The sequence below is a fragment of the Pieris brassicae genome, chromosome 6, assembly GCF_905147105.1.
Source record: "Pieris brassicae chromosome 6, ilPieBrab1.1, whole genome shotgun sequence".
Classification (NCBI taxonomy): domain Eukaryota; kingdom Metazoa; phylum Arthropoda; class Insecta; order Lepidoptera; family Pieridae; genus Pieris; species Pieris brassicae.
Window position 1 is genome coordinate 12,434,064 of NC_059670.1, and position 16,975 is coordinate 12,451,038.

The following is a 16,975-nucleotide window of genomic DNA, read 5'->3' on the forward strand; positions in this document are numbered from 1 at the left end:
TTTTGTATTTGTTGCTAAGCAATCATTACCATTTTTTTTGTAGTTTAGACATGGCTGGATATGTTAGTCTAAGCAAGGAGCAAGAAATATTCTTATGCATTTGCATAATACAAGAAATGTAATAGGTTTGGAGGTAGCAGAGATCTCAAGAACAATAGTAGATGACAAAGTTCCCTTTTTATTCTTATTTCCGTGAATATTCTATATTTATGTTTTTATAAAAAATAAAAATTTCCTAATCTGAAAATAGCAAATTTATTTAGAAGCGTCCTCAAATTTATTACGTGATTTTTCATGTGAAAAACGTCAGATTTTCTTGTAAAACGCGGCGTAAATACTTTGCTAACTAGAACTAAAAGAGGAAATAGCTGGTTTAGTGTTAAAATGACATAAAATTAGAAAGTAACTTTTTACATAATTTTGTGTGAACGTATGACACACTGCCTTCGTAGCGTAGTGGCCAAGGTACATTAACCAGGTTCTTTATCCCATGTCTTCAATCAATTTAAATGAAACAAGAACGAAATAGAAATTAACGGATTTACTCCTGTCTTCTAGTGCTTAAGTGTTACACCCGAAGTATTACTTCGACTCATGGCAAAATTGTTTTGAGTCACACGGCTCATCATAAACAAAAAGAGACACATTTTTTTATCTACCTCAACTCAATTTTATTTAATAATTATATATTAGAAAAGCAGTAGATACATAACACTAAAAGATCTCGTAAAACCCATACGAAAGTGTAGGGAAGCGAAAAATTGCAAGTCGTCGAACCGAAGCGGGGTTCTGCATGATAAATGAGGTGGCAAGGCGTATTGAAGGAATACATATCATATATGTACTCTGCTATGTATAAGATAGTTTCTATATCCTACTGTTATATCTGAAGTAGTGTTTGTTATTAAGTAACCTAAAGTTTTTCTAATAACTCCTGTGTTTTCTTGTGACTTTCTTTCTATGTGCACAATTAACATTCGCTCGAATGGTTAAGAAAAATATCGTGAGGAAATTGGCTTGCTGTAGACCCGAAAAGTCGACGACGTGTTTCAAACACAGGGGACTGATCATCTATTTACCTATTAGATTGACAAATTATCATGAAGCATACACATAAATTCTAGACCTAAAAGGTTGTAGCGCCACTTTTTGAGATGAAACATCTTTAGGCGCATGGGGGTAAAATTTTTAAGGAAACGTCACGAATATGTGAATCGTTTTTGTCGCAGAAAAGGGAGAGAGCGATTGAGACTGATTGAAAGAGAGTAAGAATGGGAGGTCGAGAAAAAATACATGCTATTGGTTGATGTATTCGTTTAGTAGTTTTAGATGGCAATTCTGTCGCATAACGTCTTGTGCAGTAAAGGCAGATTTTTTATTTATGTATATTATCATTAGCACGTATATAGTGTCAATATAGATATACAAATACATGGAGTGGTCATATACTGGTTCATGATCATCTATTGGGGCTTTTACCTTGGTAATAATTAATTTACAAAGAAGTTTCACTTCTGACATGTGTACTTTGTACGCACGCACTTTTTTTTATTTAATGCTCCTAAGTCCGTAATAAATGATATTGGATGCTTTATAGATCACTTCGTTAATACCTGAAGCTTATACCTTATCTATAAAACATAATAATATGTGGGAAAATGTAATACTTAGGTATTAATCGTGAATCGTAATTATTCGTCATTCGCAGTAGTTATGACCTGCTATAGTTATCAGTGTAACGTAACTTTCACAAGAAATTATTTTTTATACTTTATATGTTTATGCAATTATGTCACAAACAAATTTTTGCGTTGCGATAAAGATAGAGCCAATTCACTAGAGATATTATTAGATACTATATTGTCAAATTAGTACGGGATACTTATACTATTTCAGGTCAACTACGTATTGATTCACCCAAAATAAAACAGAAAGCCGAATCTATAAGAGCAGACTCTCATTGTATTGTGATACATAAGTTCCAAACGCCTTTTGAAATAAATAATAATTTAATGTCGCTATCACACATAGGTTTTGACTTCATTAATTGACAATCTTTCGGGTTCGATCGCAAACCGTTCTCTCTTAACACTGATTGACAAACATAAAACATTAAGTGTATAAAATAGTGATTAGTTTTATTATATCCCGGAATAATAATATAATAATATATATTACTATTCACGTAAGTTATTTAGGATAATCGTGTCATCCGAGATTAATAATATTATTATTTATTATTAAACAAACATTTCTCTTGTAATTAAAGTCTGACAAATGGTGGAAATTAAATTTAATTACAGAACTTGTGATATATACACCTTTATTGTGTAGAATAATTAATAATAACGTCATTGTTTTGTCACGAATCAGTTTGTCAGAATTAAAGGTTAATATTGTTTAACGACAGGCCTGAAACTTTAATGAAAATCAACATGGAGTTTCGAACATTATAAAGAAAAGTTTAATAAATTTTGTGAATTTTCAGTCATTGACAGCGAAATATTCTTAATGGTAAATTTTTGAACTAGTCACGCTGTTTATATCACCCACATTTATTATCCGCCCGCATTATTTTTTATTATTATTTTATACTGTCCAGTATTAAAAGTTCAGATACTTTCTATCTGAACTTTTAATACTAACTAATACAGACATAAGATTATTACAATTGAAACACACAAATTAATAATAATAATAAAAAGTATAATGACAAAAAATTATGGAAAAATTACATTTTAGGTGTGTGTGTCGTGGTTGTAACTGGCCCTGGCTCAGCATTATGCTGTAGAGCTGACATGTTCAACAGCACCGGTCATTCTGCCACAGACCACAACAGTTAGTTTGCGCCTCAGACGCAAATAAAGAAAAATAATATAGTAATAGTAAAAAATTCACAGTATTGGAAGATTTGTGTGTAAAAGTTTATAGTAAATAAAAAACTAAAACTAGTTAAAAAGTAGAAAATTTTTTTTTTTTGGGTGGATTATAAACTAGATTCGGTAAGATTTTTTTAAAGTAGATGTACTTTATAAGTATTTTTGTAGTATTAATGTATTTTTCAGCGGAGTTCACTTTCTTTTTATTTCAATTAACAAAAAGATGTAGTAGCTAATTATACAGCTAGTCCGCACTGAGTTTGTTTGTTTAAAACTGTACGTTTATTTTAATATTGGTATAATTAGTCCATGTATTAGTATCGATATATTATATCAAAAATAATGCATAATGGGATCCAAAGGAAATATAAATGAATGCAAAGTTCTATAGTTCAATCTTCAAATTATTTATATAAAGAGATTACTTAAAGTTTAAGGATTTATATACATTCAATACATATCACGGTATTTAATTATATTATATTACACGGTTATTTTAACATAATATATATAACATCTTTTAATATCTTAACAGGTCCTCTTCCTCTCTGTTGATCCAGCGGTAACTATACTACTGGTGTCCACGTTATAGGCAAAACAAGGTCCACATTAAATATTGGTGTTCGGTATATTGTTATGTTTACAAGTTTTGACGTGAGAAAGTCTTATAATTGGATGGAGTCGGCTGTACGCACGAACAAACATGACTCATGCGGCGTTACCTCGCTCTGCGGCGTTACCTCGCTCTGAGGCGTTCCATTTAAGGCTTGCAGTGCAAGCGAGAGCGCGGAACGAGCGACAAAGAGGCACAATCGGCCTCCGCGTTCGGCAGCGTTCGACATTTTGTATGTATCTTTCATTTGCCAGAGATATTACTTCTAAATAAAAAAAAATGTTATTTCCATTTACCTCCTTCTCCATATATAATATATACAAAATATCTATCAAACAAATAAAATAAAAATTTTCTTTTAAAAAATGCAACCATTCCAACATTCTTATGACGTCACGTTCAACTATCGTCAGTAAACCGACTTAACATACCCATTTTTGGCATTCTGTGGCTGCAATTGAAGATAGCGCGAACTGAATTTTACAAAAAACTATGAAATGTATTCGGGATTTTATTTCCTACCATAAAGTTTTGGCTTAAAACCTGACGCCACTCGTTCGTTCGTAAAATTGTTGGCTTACTGCGTATAAAGGTTTTAGTTAACCAGTTTTTTACTGTCAGCATTTTTGGGGTTTATTTTGAGTTTTGGGTGAAAGTGTTACAATTTTTTTAACGCACCGCTGGGCAGTGTAATTAAAATTCAGTAGGGTGGAACGAAGTCTATTATTTTTATTGAAATATTTAACTTTCAATTGTTTGAATTCGCTTGAAGCTGGTACAGCTAAATAGAACTGAAAGTGTAATTTATCTTGAACATATATTTTAAAATCAGTATATTGATTTAATTTTGCTTGAGTACTTGTTATTTAAATAATTCCTTGGCGTCGGGACGTGACGACCCCATCGCCCACTGGTGAAATAACCTGTGACAGAGGTTATTTCACCAGCGCAATCAGTCAATCCCTTCCTAGTGGGAGTGCCATGCTGTTGCCTCCTGGCTTCAGCCAAACGGGCAGGCACGACCGGGGCAGTACCACTGTCTTTCAGAAAACCGGCGTAAAGTGATACAAAAGGTTCGCCTTCTTGTACTCGCGTTTCGTGCGGTGAGAAAGATTCCCGGAGCCCATCCCCCCCCCCTCTACAAGAAATATAAAGGTGCAGAAGAAACAGAATCTACCCCAGGGCGGTACCACACGCGCTTGCGGTGGAGAAGCCCCCTCTGGGCGTCCACCACCGGGACACTCAGCACCCGGTGGTGGACGCACAGGCTGCCCTTCGTATTCTGGGGGGGGGGGGCAATTCTGCGCTCTTAAAAAAAAATTATCGGTCTCGGGGCAAACGGAGCAATCCAACAAAGGCACCCCCATCCACACTCGCCGTGGACTTCACAAATATTAGGGGGCTCAACTCCAACATCCACGTCCACTATCATTTAGAGACTGCGAAGCCGGCCTTGCAGATTTCCTCCCCGGCTGATACTTCTTACCTCTCCTACCCGGGGTACAAATTGGAACATTCAATTGTGCCGCGGGCTGGAGTTTGCGCGTACGTCCGAGAGGATATCTGTTCTCGTCGCCTCGGGACGCTTGAAGGAAGGGACCTATCTAACCTCTGGCTGCGCGTAGACTGCGATGACCATCCGCGATTCTACGCATGCCTGTATAGGTCCCATAGCGGAAATACCGAAACTGACCGACTCATTGAACAGATCCAAATGGCTACAGATTCCCTGCTCGAAAGGATTCCTACCGCTGAAATCGTGATACTTGGCGATTTTAACGCCCACCGATCACGTGGGAAGATCCTTTCACGACGTGTGTGGCACTATAAGTCAGCAGATTGGGACGGGATGCGGTCTTTTTTTGCGTCCTACCCTTGGGGGCCCATTTGCTTTTCGTTGAGTACTCCGGATGCCGTCGCTGACTCTGTCACTGATGTGGTCCTGCAGGGCATGGAACTTTTTATTCCATTCTCTGCGGTGCCTGTCGGTGGCAAGTCCCAGCCTTGGTTTAGGCGTTCGTGCAAAGAGGCTTTGCGCCGTAAGCGTGAATGCTTTAAAGCCTGGGCAGAAGCGGCGACATCCTGTGATGCGGCTATCGGCGAACGTAAAAAAGTAAACAATTCAGCCTCTAGGTCCTTCAAACGGGAAATCCCAAGGCAAAGTCAGAGCATATTGCCAGGTTTGGTGAGAAATTGGCCCACCTTCCTTCGGGAACTCCAGCCTTCTGGTCTCTTGCCAAAGCTGTCCAAGGGAATTTCTGTCAGCCCTCTATTCCACCACTGCATAGGGAGGATGACTCACTGGCCCATACTGCAAAAGAGAAGGCCGATCTTCTAGGCTGTCTCGCGTCGAACTCAACTTTGGATGATCAGGGGAAGGAACCACCGACATTATTGCGGTGTGATACTACGATGCCTGAAGTTACATTCCGGCAATGTGCTATCCGTAAACATTTATTTTCCCTGGACATACATAAGTCGAGCGGGCCTGATGGCATCCCCGTGTGCTGCGTACTTGTGCTCCTGAGTTGGCTGCGGTCCTAACGCGCCTTTTCCGGTACCTGTACTCCCTCAACACTGTTCCGAAGTGCTGGAAGACAGCTTTGATACATTCGATCCCTAAAAAAGGCGATCGCTCTGATCCGTCCAACTATCGCCCAATCGCAATAACCTCCTTGTTCTCCAAAATAATGGAAACCATTATTAACGGCCAGCTCTTGAGGTATCTAGAGGGCAGCCAGCTGATTAGCGATTCTCAGTACGGCTTTCGTCGTGGTCGCTCAGCTGGTGACCTCCTTGTATACCTTACACATAGGTGGGCAGAGGCAATTAAGTCCAAGGGGGAGGCGCTGGCGGTAAGTTTGGACATAGCGAAAGCCTTCGATCGGGTGTGGCATAGAGCACTGCTCTCGAAGCTTCCAGCCTATGGGCTCCCCGAGAAATTATGCAACTGGATTTCCAGCTTTCTCGCTGATCGGAGCATTAAGGTCGTCATCGACGGAGCATGCTCCGACCTTAAACCCCTCAATGCTGGTGTCCCACAAGGCTGTGTCCTATCCCCGACCCTGTTTATTCTGCATATTAATGATATGTTGCAACTTAGCAACCTTCATTGCTATGCGGACGACAGCACTGGGGATACTTTTTACACGGGCCGGGCAGGTATTTCTCGGGCTGTTGTTGATGAGTGCCGGAACAAACTTGTGTCTGAAGTCGAAACTCTTTTACGTGGAGTCTCGGACTGGGGTAGATTAAATCTAGTCCAATTTAACCCCAAGAAGACACAAGTATGCGCGTTTTCCGCTAAAAAAACTCCCTTTGTCGCTACTACTACTACTCCCCTCTTTGAAGGCACTCTCCTTAAAGCCTCAGCTAACATCGGAATATTGGGCGTTGACATATCGAATAACATCCAGTTTCGCGGTCATTTGGAAGGGAAGGCTAAATTAGCCTCCAAAAAGCTTGGTGTGCTCAGCAAGGCGAGACGGTACTTCACTCCGGGCCACCGCTTGCAACTCTATAAAGCGCAAATTCGGCCCCACATGGAATACTGTTCTCACCTCTGGGCGGGAGCTCCCCAGTACCAGCTCCTTCCACTAGACCGTATTCAACGAAGAGCGGTTCGAATCGTCGACGACCAATCACTTTCCGTGCGGCTTGATCCCTTGGCGTTGCCTAGAGATGTTGGGTCCCTCTGCATCTTCTACCGCATTTACCATGGGGAGTGTTCAGAAGATTTGTTCGGTCTAATACCCGCAGCTGAGTTTTATTATCGGACGTCAAGGCAAAATACAAAATACCATCCGTATCACCTCGACGTCCGTCGTTCCACAACTGAGCGATTTTGCCGCGCACCACCACTATGTGGAACCAGCTGCCCAGTGAAGTATTTCCGAACCAATTCGACTTAGGGTCCTTCAAGAAAAGAGCGTACCAATTCTTGAAAGGCCGGCAACGCACTTGCGAGCCTTCTGGCAATGTGAGTGTCCATGGGCGGCGGTATCGCTTCACATCAGGTGAGCCTCTTGCCCGTTTGCCTGCTATTACATAAAAAAAAAAATAACACTTAGTTAATCCTTATGAACATCGAAATTTTTAAATTATTTTATGTAAATGGGTAGCGAGCTAAGTTTCGAGTCGCTCGCTTCTCTCAAAGGCTACTAAGGAAGCGATCTTTTAACCCTGTTATTTACTAAAGTATATTACAAATAGCAATTGAATTGTTTATCCTTATTACAAATTACCGTGCCTTTGTAGATGAGATAAGGAGATTCCCAGTTTAATCTGCATTTATGTAATACTGTTGGAATTGGATAATATTTGAGTATGATAATCTATTTCGTCTTCTGAATCCGTAATTTCTTAAGTGTGTGTATGTTTTTTTTTATATCAGTAAATAATAGTTATATCAAGATAATCCATAGTGGTCTGTTAATTCAGTTGAGAGGTACGAATTCAGATTGATTCATAAATAACATTTTTTTTAATTTGATTTTATACTTATAATAATGAATTTTGTATATAATTATAAAACTTAATATTTAACACTGGATGGATTCACTGTTCATAAATTTAATCGTCTATTTCATTAACGGTCGTTAATTTGGACAAATGAAGGTATAAATTGTGGAAATTCCCGGACCTGGAACTCTCAAAGTGATATCAGTTTTACTGGAGCACGTTAATAAGGTTTATGCAGACTTTTTTATGATTACAAGTTGTAATAGTTTAAGGATTGTCAGGTTTTTTGCATCGGTTGCTTTTTAAACATCAATATTTTGTTTGCTTAGTCGCAAATCATCTATCTTAATAGGTATACTTTCATTTTATTGTTATTATAATTATAATCATTGGTAAATAGTAAATATTTTTGATATCATGTTTAACAGAATCTGGCTTGTTTTTTTGGCAACAGCACCATATATAATTCTTTTTAATTTGTGAAAGATTTTTTTTTAAAGATAAAGTTATGTAGAAAATAAGTGGAATCATAAATATATCGATTATAGCTTTAGTTTTCAGAGAAAGAATTGCTTTTTGCAAAACCGAAGCTCGAAACCTACCTCTAGAGATAGATTGCGAAACTGGCGTTATTGATAAAAAAATCTTCGATTTCAATTCCTCTATCTCGTTCCTGATTACGGTTACGTATACAAATCTAATTACATATGTAAAAACACATCTCGCTGTATATTAAAGTGTTATACTTCAAAAAATAGTTCAAAAAAAGAAATATATACACAGCTAGTTTTTACCAAAGTGAATTTTAAAATAACTCAAACAGCATACAAAATATTTGGGCACAAGATAATAAAAGCATTTTCCAACGGCTTCACGTGAAAAGATTAATTAACAAGATCTAAGAATACATATTGTGAGATTATACAGAAGTAATTATTGAAGGTGAATTAATATAGATTAAAGTAATTAAGAGCGTTACAGTAATCGTGGTCAGGTAACTTAAATTTTACAGATAATCATTCATGTATACAGAAGAATATTTGGTCCTCTTTGCGACTACGATGTTTGGCGTGTTCGTTACAATGGACTACTGTATGACATCCTAGCGAACACCAACATCGAGCAATTCATAAAGCGCAGCAGGTTAAGTGGCTGGGATATGTGCACCATAGCGAACGACAGAACCCCAAGGTCCTCACTGAACTCACAACCCGGTGGAAAGAGAAAACCCAGTAGATTGAGGCTGCGTTGGTGGTATGGAGTAGGGGTTCGCAATTGGACACAGGACTGGTTAGATGGTTATGGTGAAGTGTACTTGAGGAGGCTAAGTCCCACAAGGGGCTGTATAACCATTGATGATGATTATAATTCTTGTATAATATAATATATCTTTATGACCTTTCGAAGTCAATCGATTAAACACACGATAATAGGGATGGCACCTTTAGGGATTTTTTTAAGTTTTTAAAATGTCGAATATTTTGTAAACAGATCGTCTTACTAATAATTTTCTGACCCGCTACAAAAATCGGAGGTACCACATTATACATTCATTACGCCACACACTGTATATATTACTGAAAGAAGTAATGTTAACATAGATGTTAAAGATTGCCGCGAATTTGCAATATTAGGCCATAGATTTCTGTACATGTTTCATGACCATGTCAATCTTATATCCACCGACTGTTTGGGTCTAAGACATGCCGGTTTCCTCACGAAGTTTTCCTTCACCGTTCGAACGAGTGTTGAATACGGACATAGAAAAGTCTATTGGAGCACCGCAGGCTTAGGCGGAACGTGACAATGAGTCATGTTTTTTCATGCGTTCATCGATTTATACGATTTTATCATGTGAATAAATTATTTAAGTCTGGGTCTAGCTAAGCGGTCCTTAAGAGAGCTCTAAGGCAACCCTAACGAGCTGGCACGTTAGAAGGAAATTAATGAGAAAGTCACAGTATGGTGAAGGTCTTCAATATAACTGTGAAATTTCACCATACTGCTTTTTAATCGCTAGGTTGTCGCCTCGAGAAGTGGAAAATAAATTACAAATTCAATTTTAATTTGCGCTTCCGGGAATCGAATCCCAATCACGGTTGTTTCATTAATGGCCTGCATTCGTTATCCTTAATATCATTAAAAAATAATATTTTTAATTAAATTTTGTATTATTTTGGTGATTTCGACGTGATAACGTCCTTTAAATCGATTCATGTACGATAACCCATGACTCACTTGTCACTTCCGCCTCAGTCGACCGTGCAAGCGAGAATTCGTAACGTGACGCACGATCTGCCTAAGCGTTTGGCTTGTGACGCATTTATTTTCAGTTGTTAATAGCACGTTGTTGCTTGTAATTAATCTGTATAATTATGTTAAAAAAATTGAAATTAACAATTAATTTCAATTGAATCCTTTGTATTATACTTAATAATAATTCAATTCAATTCAAAAAATAATGCTTTTTTATCAATGTTTTCTTATGACGTTATAGCGTAAAATTATCATCTGTAAACCGACAACGGACAATCAAATGTTTTTTATTCAGTTTTCTCAACTTGGCTAAATATATAGTGTTTGTTTCAATCTGTTAGCAGGATTATAACATATTATAATAATAGCAAATAGGTATAGATTCTTATTTCAATCAAATAATATAATCCAAATGTCTCATTTTTTATCATACGGCATTTATTATTCTTAAAAGTACTATTGAAAATGCAATATAGAAAATATTTGAGTTTCACTTTAAATAAAAATGTTGTAACTGATTTATCTATCTATATAATTATAATATATCATTCACAATTTTCAAGAGGAAAACTTTTAAATTACTTTGTTTATTTATTTAAACTTCACATTAAAATAAAATAAAAATTTGCTGACAAATATACTTAGTTAGGTTACAATTAAAAATAAACAAAAGATTACAGTTAAATTTAGAATCTGTCATTTTTATATCATTGTTCGTTGGGTTTTCTCATTTTGCCTCCAATACATTATACAATATTTTGCGATATTAAAATAGAGTGTGGTGAAAAGAGAACCGAATCGCTGTGATAGCATTACACAAAGTAAGTGTAGAGCCAAATGCAATTTTTAAAACTCTCAATACGCTTGGTATTAGTAAAATATTTGTGTACCGGGCTAACGATACCTTCTCTGTTTGTGGCAGAAAAAGGTCTGGCCCTACGAAAAAGGTGGTCAAAGCAGTAATGGGATGAATTCGAAGAAATCCTATCCGAAACCAAAAGATTTTATCTCGGGAGATGAAGATAACACCTAGAACCATGTCGCGTATATTAAAAGATGATTTAGGACTTGTAGCCTATAAGAGACGTACTTGTCATTTCTTAACTGATAATTTAAAAAAAATAGGGTGGTAAAACCAAAACAACTACTGAAGCGGTATGCAAAGGGAGGTCGCAGAAAAAAAATTGTTTACGGACGAGATTTTTTTTACAATTGAAAAAATATCACATACACAGATAATATTAAAAATATAACAAATCTTATTTGTTAAATAAATAAAGCAGTGTGGCCTAGTGACCTGAGGTCGTAGGTTCGATCCCTGTTTGGCTGGCTGGCTGGCTGGATGGCTGTGCACCAAGGGATTTTCTTTCTATGTGCGCATTTAACATTTGCTCGAACGGTGAAGAAAAACATCGCGAGGAAGCTTGCCTTAGACCCAAAAAGTCCACGGCGTGTGTCAGGCACAGAAGGCTGATCATCTACTTGCCTATTCGATGAACAAATGATCTTGAAACATATACAGAAATCTGAGGCCAGACCTAAAAAAGTTGCAGGGGCATTGATTTTTTAAATAAATAAAACTATATTATTTCGTTTTAATAAATACTGTTTTATTGTTCGAATATTTCTTTATACATTAGTTTCATTCTTACCCGCGGCACAATTGATCGTAAACAAAACTTAACTAGATTTTAGTGATCGCTCAAAATCAATTCATTCAAAGTAGTATGTACTATTACGCTGCCGCTTATTATGTTTGACGCTGCAACAATTTTAGTTTCAAATAATTTACAAGTATTTTCTTATGTAAAAGGGGCAAACAGTCAGGAGGCTCACCTGACGCTAACTCACAATGCAAGGAATCGGACATGCGTTGCCGGTAATTTAACTGGTATGCTCTTTTCATGAAGAACGATAAGACGACTTGGTTCGGAAAAAAAATTTGCTGCCGGTTAATCCAAATATCTCCTTCAAACACTCTCCATATATGCAGTTTTATCATCTTCACTATGTGAAATATTATAGCCGAACTAATTTATGAAAGTATTCTAAAAAAATCTTATCTCATTTGAAATAACGTCACACTTAATAAATCCGACTTAATACAGAAATATAAATGAGGATAACGTTTCCACGACTAAGCTACAGCTTAAGCGCTTGTTTTAGCTTAACTTTTTGAAACGGCTTACCGCATGCATTGTTTGCGAAGCTTTAAAAGAATGTTAGGCTGTTAGTTGAGTATTCTGACACCGTTTCTGTTAATAAACACCGTAGTTATGGTTAACTGAAAACGTTCTCTCGGATAGTTTGACGTGGACGTAACTTTCAAATGGAGTATGACACATTTGTATGTAAGGCATATTAACATACGGAGATAATTTCGAAGCCATATGTAAATTTGATAATAGTAATTAAAAATACCTTTTTTTGGGTTGAAATAGCGGAGTATCCAAGCATTTTTATGCATAGATATTTTGTACAATCTAAAAACCGGTTTTACAGTTATATTAGTAAGTGTCAGTAGTGCTCAGACATAGATGCATACAAGATTCGAATACACAGCCTCGGGCTAGAGGCAGCACGCTTAGCCAATGTACACAATCAATCTTGTAACGATAGGTATAAATTTTATCCTCATTAATTTGATCTACTTATCTGAAAATCGAGATCAATGCACATTCACAGACTAGTTAAAAATGCATATGTATGATTCCGTATAATGACAATGTTGTCCCGAACAAGCTATATTCCTAATTAAGTTTTAATAAACTCAATTAAAACCGAAATAATTTTGCATAATTATGATTATCTAGGTTTTAATTTCGGCTCAAATTTATATAAACATATTTGGATAAAGCGTTATTAAATATTAATTCATCAAATGAATGCAAACTTTTATTAGTAACTTTACTTTTGATGTACGGTTACGGCTTACGGTTAGTGCTTTGAATTAGTACCACGTTCTAGAAAATAATTCGTGTAATTCAAGTATTCTAGCGCCGTATTAGTTTAAACTATCGACTATATCATTGCGCTTAAACCCAGGCTTTGGAATATACATAGATCGTTGTTACCAATATATCTATACACTTATTAAGAAAATTGTCACAAAGAAAAACAAAGACGAACATAATTAACAAAAATAATTTTCTCTTAAGAACAAAATTACTAAGTAAACATAAATAACACTGCTCTTTTTGTCTGTCAAGTCAAGTCAAGTTTTCTTACACTTATAATTAATTAATTAATCTTAAATAGCGATGCAGTTGCAGCGAAAGTACTAAAAATCATTCTCTTAGAAATTCTAAATACATTCACTTCCATTCAACTTTGATAGTATCGTAGAGATAGTATAGTAACGTACACGTGAGAATACCTCTTGTTCACATTGCTTAGCAATGGAACTACTTTGGAACATATTTTTTTTACCCACAACCTCCGTTCCTATTAGGATAAATTATACGTCATGTGATTCGATTCCCATTTGATGTAAGACAGTTATTTTGTCATAACTTATTTATGGTATTCACAGTTTATTTATGAGATAAAATAATTTTTTTAATGGATTAAACACAGAAAACAGTTGAAACTTATTAAAAATTGGTATTGTATTCAGATGAAGTGAATTTTGTATGACCATAAACGTGATTTTAAGAAACTTTTCATCCCAAGCAAAAACTGTTCAAAGCAATATATATGTAAGTGAGATAAAGGCGGATTACAGTTCCGAATTGATACGCCCCGTTCGTCTCTGTCTACAAACTTCGTTATCATTAACTGTAATAGCACTTTCTATAGGCCGTTTCGATGAGAATTCGGGTATACATCAGGGTGTAAATTTAGGTACATTTATATATATTCTACCTATCACAAAAATATCAGTTTTTATCAGTGTCTACTGATAACCCAACAAGAAACTCTCAAAAAACTCTCTAACTTTATAATATTAAGCATATTCAGTCCGTCCTTTTTCAAGTCGGTAGGGCAAAAGGTATATTGGTTATTCATATTTTCCACGTCACCAAAGAGGATGTGAGGAAATATTTGAAGAGGCTGGAAGACTTTGACTTTGTTTAGTAGTAACAATTTAGTTTTGAAATATTAAGTACTAATTGTCGTTTGTTTAATGATAAATCTCAATTTTCTATTAATGTTACACTTACTTATGATTTCTGTTTCATACATATTGTATATGTAATATGTTTTGGCTTTGTATATTGTCTAAGTGTTCGCTATTATAATATGTATGTTACATGTAAGATTACTAATTAATAAATAAATAAAACCATTGATACTATACAAAAATTTCATTACAGAATTACTCTTAGAACAGATTGGGTGCTGGATGGTTGATCAATAAGACTCGAAATTATTTGGAACGTTTAGAAGTAGAGAATTCTTTTTAATTTAAATTGGTGCTTTTGTCACATACAAATTTATAATTGTAAAATAGAGTGCACTCCTTTAAGTGTCTTGTAATTTTTTGAACTATGTTTAATTTTATATTGTTTGTTCTTAGGTATCCAACAGCTTTTATGAAAACTACATAACCAAATCTATATATTTAAAACTGAATCCCTATTTCCCTTGGTCACGGCATCACGTGAAGGGCTTTTTTGTTGTGTTTGTTATTAAGAAATTAAAATTAAGAAAATTACGCGGAAAATTTAAGAATACTTAACCACCATATTAAGTAATCATGACTTTTGTCACGATAGCGACGAGATTTTTCCAGGGCCTAGCACTTTTACAATTCAAACTTTGTTCGTGTAACCATATGGCGTTTGACATAACATTGACATAATTCGTGCTGCAAATGTCGTCAAAGACAATGTAAGAAACAATAATATCGTTTAAAAAAATGCTTCGATCGGAGTTATTATATTGATAAAATATACATAAAATAAATACAGCCGCTAATTGTTTGTGGCATTAATCTGAATAGGTGACATATGAAAAATTCATGTTTTTCATATGTCGCCTATTCCCATGTCGGAATACCAACAAAACTATTTAAATACGCGCACGAGAAATACAAACAAAGAATGTTGTATATCATAAAGCATTTTTAGTTCATTATACCAATTTGAATTAAATATTCATAGTTAAGACAGGACAACGTCTATCGGGTCGGCTAGTGTACAATTATTAACGAAGAATTACCATGAAGGTTAGCTAACATTTAGAAAAATATTTTGTTCCAGCCTGACTGCTAATAAAATAATAATAACGTTTCTAAATTCTCTATATTCAACACTTCTGGACTTCAATTATATATGCAATTAATATGGTTTAATGTTTAAAATACCTTTATATCTCATTACAAAAATGTTATTTTTTTACATGCGAAACATAATATATACGATCAGCCGTCCTATTTTTTGTCTACTCGGAATTCTGATATGTATATTTAATGCCCTTTTAAACTGTTTAAACAAACTAATATTAAAGATGGTAATTTATTAGATAATTGCACACCCTCATTACATACTTCTTCAAATAATTTGTACACGGCCTCAGCAAGATAAGCAAACTCGCTCGACGAGTATTGCGTGAGTGGTGTGTTTGATTTGTTTAAATGATAAAGAGTTATGCGATACTAAGAAAGTTATTAAAAAAATCAGATATTGATGCTATCGCAGACCGTTTAGATACAGTCAAACTCCACCTATAAACAAAAACCTAATCAGAAAGAAAGCTATACATCTCAGCGATTTGCTTAAGATATTACAAACTCCATGGACTAACCAATCCAGACGCATCTAAGACAGACGTTATGTATTCCCGACTCCAAAACGAAGGACTGTGTTTGGTCAATGATTATTTCCATTGATAGGCCCTTTCCTTTATAATAAAATTACCCAATCTTTGGATTCTAAGATAGTCAAACTATCGAGATACAAACTCGCAATTCACATAAAAATTACGCTAGCCGAATTGTATTTCAAATCTTCAGAGGTCTACGTGTCTTGGCCTTATACACGCATTGGCGGATACTTAATGTCTTATAAAACTTGTGTTTGATTAGTTGAAACACTAATAAAGTTTTTATTTGTTTAACTGTCATAATTTTATTTAGGTCTAATGAAAACTGTCAAATACTCGTAAAATAGAATGTTGAGTTACAGCGAGAATTAATATCATGCAAAGTAAATTAATCCGGATTATTGTTTGCAGAAATTTTTATACAATTTCTGTTATTTTTATTAATGAGTATAAGATTCCAGTTATAGTTTTTGTCCATGGTATATCCTTAGTTGAGTGGATTTATAATCAAGGAAATATTATAGGTATTTAAGGATTTTGATCAATAAAATATTGAAGTCTTTTTGGCTTTAAATCTTTTTAAACTAAAGTAACTGAACAATTTTGATATTTTCTTTTAAACATAAACTGTACCTACTTCTGAAATTTAAATTACGAAACAAACTTTACTGATAACTTAAAACTAGAAAACTCTTAAAAATCATCACTTAAAACTTACCCCACTTATACACCACGATCACACATCACGTCACTATCACTTCACTTATCACTTCACTTTTCACTTCACTTTACTAAACAGACGAGCGACCGCCCCTGCAGCTATCAACCAACTGGTTATCCACACGCATGCGTGGGGAAATCGTGAGATTTTCACAGAATTTTCCCAGCAATCTACGTAACATGGTAACACTTTTCTATAGGCTGTTTAGCTGCGAGAGTTATAGGATGATCTGTTAGGTGTTTTGTTGTAAACCCGATGTGGTGTGACAATTTTCTAAAT

At 35.4% G+C, this 16,975-nt stretch overlaps 1 protein-coding gene across 1 annotated transcript in view; it reads right to left on the bottom strand.

Moving 5' to 3' along the window:
- LOC123711054 overlaps positions 1-16,755 on the bottom strand; it is a 107,029-nt gene extending 90,274 nt beyond the window's left edge. The window contains exon 1 of the mRNA XM_045663452.1: positions 16,694-16,755. The gene's annotated coding sequence lies outside the window, so the exon portion shown is untranslated. The remainder of the gene's footprint in view (positions 1-16,693) is intronic.
- Positions 16,756-16,975: the final 220 nt, after the last annotated feature.